Consider the following 8162-nt stretch of genomic DNA (forward strand, 5'->3'; position numbering starts at 1 on the left):
AGGAGACACGCATGTTTATCACAGCCTCAGCTAAGTACCTGGTCTTTGGCGGATACAGGAAGAGTCTCCATCTTTCCGCTTCTCCACGTTTCCTTACTGCCCTCACCTGGTGAAAAGTGGAGACTGCTGGGAGGAGGAAAAAAAACTAACGATGTGAATTCAGTTCACCCTTCCCGAATTATTACTAAAAGATCGGGGCCCTTTCTCTCACAGGCCCTGAAAGCAACGGGCTTCCCTGACCAAGGGAGAAATCAAATGAGATGAAACTACCTACACCTGTATTTTTAATGTTCCTTTAAAATGCCCTCATTTCACAAGTACGTGAAAGTCCCTGCCCTCTCTTCCATAACATTTATACAAAGGATATGTTTAAGTTTATAATTGTTACCAAGAGAAGAAGGAAATTTTTGAGCCCTTTCAATTGTTATTTCCTTTTTTAAATTAGAGGGATGCTGGGTGCACATTTTTTAATTTAAGATCTCATGGGGAATTAAAACAAATTCCTCCTTAGGTAAAGAGGTAATTTGACGAATGTTGGTTGTTTTTTTAAATAGCGATTTGGATTATTTAGGAATTCCCTGTGTAGGCAACTTTAGTAATTGTGTTATTGGAGAAAGAGTATTCTGGATCTATTGAAACAGAACAAATGGAACATAAACATCACCACAAGAACGACCATTTCTTTCCCTTTCAGCATTTGATATTTATCCATTTCCTATTAAACTTGGGATTTTGAAGATAACTTCCAAATTAGCTTTTTCCTGCCCCTCTTCAATCAGTGTGCTTGGCTTTCCCAAATATTGAAAGTAACTTTGAAGACAAGTTTTGAAACACAACAATTTTCAAAATTATCTAAGAAATAGTTTCTCCAAATGCATAAGTTAAAGAAAATGATTCAGGGCTGGCGGGTTAGCTCAGTAGGTCAGAGTGTGGTGTTATAACACCAAGATCAAGACTTTGGATCCCCGTAGGCCAGCTGTCAAAAAAAAAAAAGAAAAAGAAAAATGATTCCTTAAATAGCATCAATATTTGAGCAGCTAAGAAAAAATAGTATGAACTAAAAAATCTTGCGTTAAATTTCTCAAGTGCTGTGCACACTTAAGAAAATGTCATTATCTGAATGAGAAATTGCCTGTAATCAACTCCAGATTCAAAAATTCTGAGAATAGATATGACTGCAGGCCAGATCAGTTGGTCGCAAATTTTAAAGTTCATTTAATTCATTCACGTACCAGCAGAAGCAAGCCCGCTTGCCGTCTACCTGCAACCTATCTTCTACAGTGGGAGGACTCTTCGATGCTCCTAGCAGAAGCCAGCACTCCCCGTGTGCATTCATTTCCATCCCTGTCTCGCTGCTCTAGATCTTTGTCCCAGCAATGCTCCTCTCCTTCATCTTCCCCATCCACATACAAGCCTGCTGTCTTTTTCTCCTATCTTACAAAAGTCCCCTCTTGATCCACTTCCCTTCCAGTTCTCACTCAGTTTTCTCCATCCTTTTGCAGCAAATCTTGAAAGAATTGTATGCATTCACTTCTCCAATTTCTCTCCCTTCATTTTCTTTTGAAACCGGCCAATCTTTTACCCTCTTCCCTTTGCTGAAACTGCTGTTGTCAAGTTACCAGTGGCCACCACAGGAGCATCCAATGGTCGATTCTCATTCACAACTTACGTGACCCCTGAGCAGCGGTGGACTGCGGAGCACTGTACAACCTCTCTCCTCAGCCTCCCTCTCTGATTCTTCCTCATTCCCCTGACCTCTGGATTCAGTCCTTTGACATCTCTTTAAACCCGTTTCTCAGTCATCTCCAGTCTTGTGACTTCTAGATCATTCGATAAACTGATGATTCCCAAATGTGTATCTGTGGCCTGGATCCTCCACTGAACTCCAGACCCAGCTCAGCTAGGATTTCCAACAGACACCTCAAAATAGAATTCTGATCTTCACACACAAAAGATGGTTACCCCCTCCAAAACATATGTCTACATCCTAACCCCCAGGAAAGGGTGAATGTGGCCTTATTTGGAAAAAGGGTCTTTGCGGATGCGATTAAGTTGAGGAACTCGAGATGAGCTCCTCGTGGATTATCTGGGTAGCCCCTAAACCCAAGGAAAAATCTCTCCAGATGACTGAGATATACCCTTCTCTGACTCCCATCCTGTTGAGAACCACTGATGTATGGTATTTTGTGGGGAAGGCGGGATAGAGAAGAAAATAAGGAAAACACACACACACTCACACACACACGCACGCGCACAGTCTCTCTTTCACTTTCCATTCATTTCCATTCCTTTAGCTCTGAATTACAGTTTCAGAATTTGTTCCATAAAAATCAGTCTTCTCACATAAGAATAATTTAAGAAAAACAGGATAAAGATATTTCTAAGGGCACAAATATAATTAAACTGTATATTGTGGCTATAAGACAAATTTCCTATAATCCCTTTGGGACAAAGAGATGCAGGCTTATTTTCTCCAGACCTGTTTCCAACATCAGCTCTAATGAAGACAAGTCTGAAGAATTGACATGGTGTGGGTGCATAGAGATTTTTAATCTTTCAGCATAAACTAGAAACTAATACATGTGTGTGTGTGTGTGTGTGTGTGTGTAAATCTAGGAGAAGATGAAAGAATAAAATTATCACTTATGGAATTATTTAGACTGAAAAATATCAAGAGGACCAGGGTAAATTTTCTAGCATGAAATGAAGATAATTGAGGACCTAATTTGTGCAGAGCTGTCTACAAAGTATAGGGAAAAATAGAAAGAGCATGAGCAATGATATGTGTTAGCAAAGGCTCACAACTAGTTAGAGAAAAAAACAAGGCACGACACAGGTCTAACGATATGGGGAGCGTGTGAGAGGAGAGGGTGGGAGGCTGGGATCAGACAATGCCTGGGGGTTTAGGGAGGGGCTGTAATCCTAAATTGCCCACAAATGCAGAAAGAAAGGGACTGTTAAGTCTCCCTGGAAAATTTTGTACTTCCATGGGCCTTTGTGTATGCTTTCATATTGGCATAAATCTTATTAATTTACATTATATATTACATATATATATATATTTAAAATAGCCCAATGTTTTGTGATAGAAAATATACATATGCATTGTAGAAGAATTGAAAAATTGCAGAAAGAATTTTATTTATTTTTTGGGTGGCTGGCTGGTAAAGGGACCTGAACCCTTGACCTTAATGTTATAAGGCCACACTCTAACTAACTGAGCTAATGTGAGATGAATACATACTCATATAGATGAATACTTATTTATGCCAGCCCATAGAAAAAAATTTAAAAACCTAAAATTCACTCATGTTCCTGTTCTTGCCAAGAAAACTACTGTTAAAATTCAACGTACTTTGTTCCACTCATATTTAGTTGGAATAGGTATATATGTATATATACCTTACAAAATTGGTATCCTGTCAAACACTCTATATTTCTTTTTTTCGCCTTACATTATAACATAAACATTTTACCATCAATAAATATTCTCTAAAAACACAATTTCCTGGAGTGTAGTTACAGATAATTTAAAAATTTTTCATTGCATTTTCAACCATCTGAGAGTAATCATGTGTTGTCCCTAACAATTTGTTTCCTAAAAACAAAACAAAACTAAAAGCATTCATAATTTCACTACCTGAGGATAACTGATAACATTTCTTCTAGTCCATTTTTTCTGTGTGTTATACATTTTTAAAATTATAAAATTGGGATCACACTGCATATAAAAATTCAATGTTTTTAACTCAATATTATATTGTGAGTATGTTATTAAATGCCATAAAGACCTTATTTTTTTATGGCTTCCTGGTGTTCTATCCTATAGATTTCCTGCAATGCATCCAACCAGTCTCTTATTATTTGTGTTTCCTTTTTTTTTCTTTTTAACAATTGTAAACAACAATTTGATGAGAATCCTATTTCACTGTTGGGTACTTCCATGACTATTTCCTTAGGATAAATTCTTTGCTGTAGAATTGCTAGTCAAAGGCTATTAAACATTTTAATTGCCAAACTACCCTCCACAATGCTCTTATCAATGAGCATTGATAAGATATCCCTAGGCTTTATCCACTTCTTAATTCTTGCCAATTAGGTAGGCAAAAAAGAAAAAAGACTTCCTATTGTTGTTTTGATTTGCCTGCCTAGTGAGATTGAACAAATTTTTTTTTTTTTTTGTGACCAGTAAGGGGATTGTAACCCTTGGCTTGGTGTCAACCGCGCTCAGCCAGTGAGCACACTCGCCATCCCCATATAGGATCCGAACCCGTGGCCTCGGGTGCTCCCAGCGCCGCACTCTCCCGAGTGAGCCATGGGGTCAGCCCTGAACAAGTTTTTATCTACACATTGATCATGTATATTAGTGAGTTGCCTGATTTCTGTATTAGTCAGGGTAGGTTAAGTTGTGCTGTAGTAACAAGTAAACCCTGAAATCTAATGGCTCAACAAAATAAAAGTCGACTTCTCAACAACTCTCCTTCAAGCCCTGATTCAGGGATGCATGAATCTGTTTTGTGATGCTGCCACTTTGAGCCTGGGCTTCTGAGGCCAACACTGAAAGAGAAGCTTATATATATATAATACAGGTGGCCCCTGACACAATTATACAGAATAGTATAAGTGCCCAACCTCTGAAAACTGGGAATCAAGTCAAAGGGTAAAAAAAATGAGACTCAGGAAGCTGTTGAGTCAGAGAAAAATACTATAAACTGGGGGACAGGAAGACCCTTTGGTGTATTTCGGATAGGATGTGTCTCTAAAATATTGGCCACAGACTGCTATATTATCCCTGCCTTACAGAAAGGTAGATTCTGCCACAATCTACTTGGTGGCCCAGGTTTGCTTTGCACAGAAGGCTGGGCAGTTAGTAGCAGATAGATCTTCCTCCCAGCTGCATCCCACTTGACCTGGCCACATAAAGCAATTCTTGTCGATAGATTTAAAAAGTACTGTGTTTGAGCCAACAGCTTTGCTTCATGGCTGCAAACAGCTTCTTGGAAGCTCCTCCATGGGTGATCCTCCTCAAAGATGTCCATGTCCTAACCCCTGGAATCTGTGGTTCTGTTACCTCACATGGCAAAAGGGATTTTGCAAATGTGATTAAGGTTAAAGATCTTAATATGGGGAGATTGTTTTGTATTATCTGGGTGGGCCCAATGTAATCATGAATCTTTAAAATTGGAAAACCTCTCCTGGTTGTGGCCAGAAAGACTATGCCTATGGAAGCAGGGTCAGAGATACCACATCGCTGGCTTTGAGGATGGAGGAAAGGGTCCACGAGGAAAGAAATTCAGGCAGATTCCAGAAGTATCTGGAAAAGCATAAGAACGGATTCTCCTCTAGAACCTGCAGAAGGAAACACAGCCTTGCACACACCTAGATTTTAGTCCAGGGAGACCCAGGTCGGACTTCTGGACTACAGAACTGTAACATAATAAACGTGTGGTTTTAAGCCACTAAATTTGTGGTAATTTGCTACAGCAGCCATAGAAAACAAACATTGGCCTCAACTCTAGCCCACCCATGTAATCCCCCTTACTTTCTGAGCAGTAGTGGCTTCTAGGGATTTGCAAATGTTTGTTTTACATTTGAATCACTTTCCTGTTCTTGAATAACAGGCAGAATGGGAATTTGGAAGAACTTCATTACTACAGAAGGTGAGAAGAATTTAGTGATAGTTCAATAGCTTTGTTACCCAAGTTTTCTGCCTTTGTTTTTTGTAACTCACATTTTCTTTTTTTCTTTTTTCCAAAAAGATGACTGGTAAGGGGATCTTAACTCTTGGCTTGGTGTTGTTAGCACCACATTCAGTCAGTGAGCTAACTGGCCATCCCTATATAGGATCCGAACCTGTGGCCTTGGTGTTATCAGCACCACACTCTCCCGAGTGAGCCACGGGCCGGCCTTGTAACTCATATTTTCATCCCAACACCCAGCAGAGGGACTGGCAAGTAGCAATGTTCAATGAACACTTGTTGCCTTTATCTGAAATCAGTTCTGGCATACTGCCATGGAGGGCTATGTAAATAGCTACTTTAAAGAATATTCTCAAAAAAAAACATTTTTGGGGGGGTGGCTGGCCAGCAAGGGGATCCAAATCCTTAACCTTGGTGTTATAACACTGAGCTCAACCAACTGAGCTAACTGGCCAGCCAAATCCTCAAATTTTATTAGATAGGGTATGGAAGTACAACAACATTCAGGTTTTCAACATTTCAATGATTAGCATTCAACAACTGTAGAGAGACTACAGTTAACAACGTATTGTATAGTTTCAAATGCCTAGTAAGAGGATGTTGAAAGTTCCCAACACAAAGATATGACAAATGATTGAGGTGATATGCTAATTACCCAGCTATACTCACTGCACACTGTATAAATGTACCCAATATCACACTGTACTCCATAAATATATATAATTATCATGGGTCAATTAAAAAATAAGTTTAAAATATTCAGAGACAGAAGTAGATTAGAGATTAGCAGAAACTGGAGGGAAGGAATCATGGGAAGTTAATGCTTAATGGGTACAGTTTATGTTTAGGATGATGAAAAAGTTTTGGAAATAGAGGTGATGGCTGCACAGCATTGTGAATGTAATTAATTCCATGGAATTTTATGTTTTAAAATGATTAAAATGGTAAGTCTTATGTTACCACAATAAAAAAAACTTCAAGAAAAGTGGAGACAGAAACATCTTTGATATCTATATTTCAATGCCTGAATATCCTGCAGTCATACAGTGAAATGTATCATGTTAGCATTAAAATGAATTGAGGACTTTCCTATCATTAAATATGATAGGAAAATATACCCAGGATATAGTAAGTGAAAAGGAACAAGCTGCACAACAGTAATATATAGTACATGCCAATTTTTAAAAAGCCCAGCCCTCATTTGGTACTTAAGTTTTGCTAATCACTCAATTACTTTATACAATGTAAATTATCTTTTATTCTTCCCTTTAAACTATTAAAAACTGCCAGGAAACCATATGGCTAGGTGCCAGGCAACCTGATTACCTGAGGAAGGCACATGTTACTATAGTGTGGTTATCCCCCACCCCACTTGATAGCGTCACGAATGCTGCAATTTACTTATGCAAGTGGCTCTGCCGAGACTGTGTATGTATATGTATGTGTGTACGCATGCATGTTACATATGAACAGAGAAAGCAAATGTGCTGAAATAGCAACAAACTAACATTTCTAGGAGTACCTGTTCTGCCATTTGTTCAACTTTTCTGTATGTTTAAACTTTTTCAAAATAAAAAGCTAGGGAAAATAAAGGCCACCTGGACCTTAAGCACAAAACTTAGTGCAAGCAGATTTAACAGACTGATTTGACTGGCATAAAGTGGATGATGGATGCTTGATTTTATAACTTTTAAAACTGTCCACATTAACTGTATTCTTCTAATATTTGAGAAATTTATAGGTATATGATTTTCTGATTTCTCTTTATATTATTTCTTAATGTGCAAGATATGAAATCTAGCTTTTTCTTTAAAAAATAAAAACACGAGGGTTCAACTATAATTTTCTTAATCTTTCAAAATGTTCCAAAACAGGGCTATGTTCTAGACACCAATTTTATACAACTCTACTTAAGAACTAGGCAAAACATAGAACTAGATAATGGATAATATCAACATAATATTTTATAGGTCCCCACAAATTTCTACACACATATGCTTGTTCTTGAAATGCAATAATAGAAAATATACTGGCTTTTCTGCAATCAGATCACTACTACACTGAATTTTCTATTTCTTTCATGAAGCTTTGATGGGCTTCATTATGATACAGCTCTCCTAAGCATAAAACTCCCTCTAAAGACTCCCCAAAACCACTGAAGGGCCGGCCGGTTACCTCACTTGGTTAATGCTGATGTCAGCGAAGTCAAGTGGTGGACTAGCCGGTACAAAACAGGCTGTCTATCTCATGTAAATCACTTTGCGTATATGCATGTACTGAAACGACACTGCACCCCACAAATATGTACAAGTGAACGTTAAAATTAAAAAATAAAAAAATCACTGAAAACATCAACGTTGTGTCCAGAGTTGGATATCATACTTAAGAACTATGAAACATCGGACACCCTACAGAGAGCAGCTCCAAGACCGAATCTATCCTGCATTCGCTGACTAAAGGACA

Source organism: Cynocephalus volans, chromosome 6 (assembly GCF_027409185.1).
Source record: "Cynocephalus volans isolate mCynVol1 chromosome 6, mCynVol1.pri, whole genome shotgun sequence".
Lineage (NCBI taxonomy): Eukaryota > Metazoa > Chordata > Mammalia > Dermoptera > Cynocephalidae > Cynocephalus > Cynocephalus volans.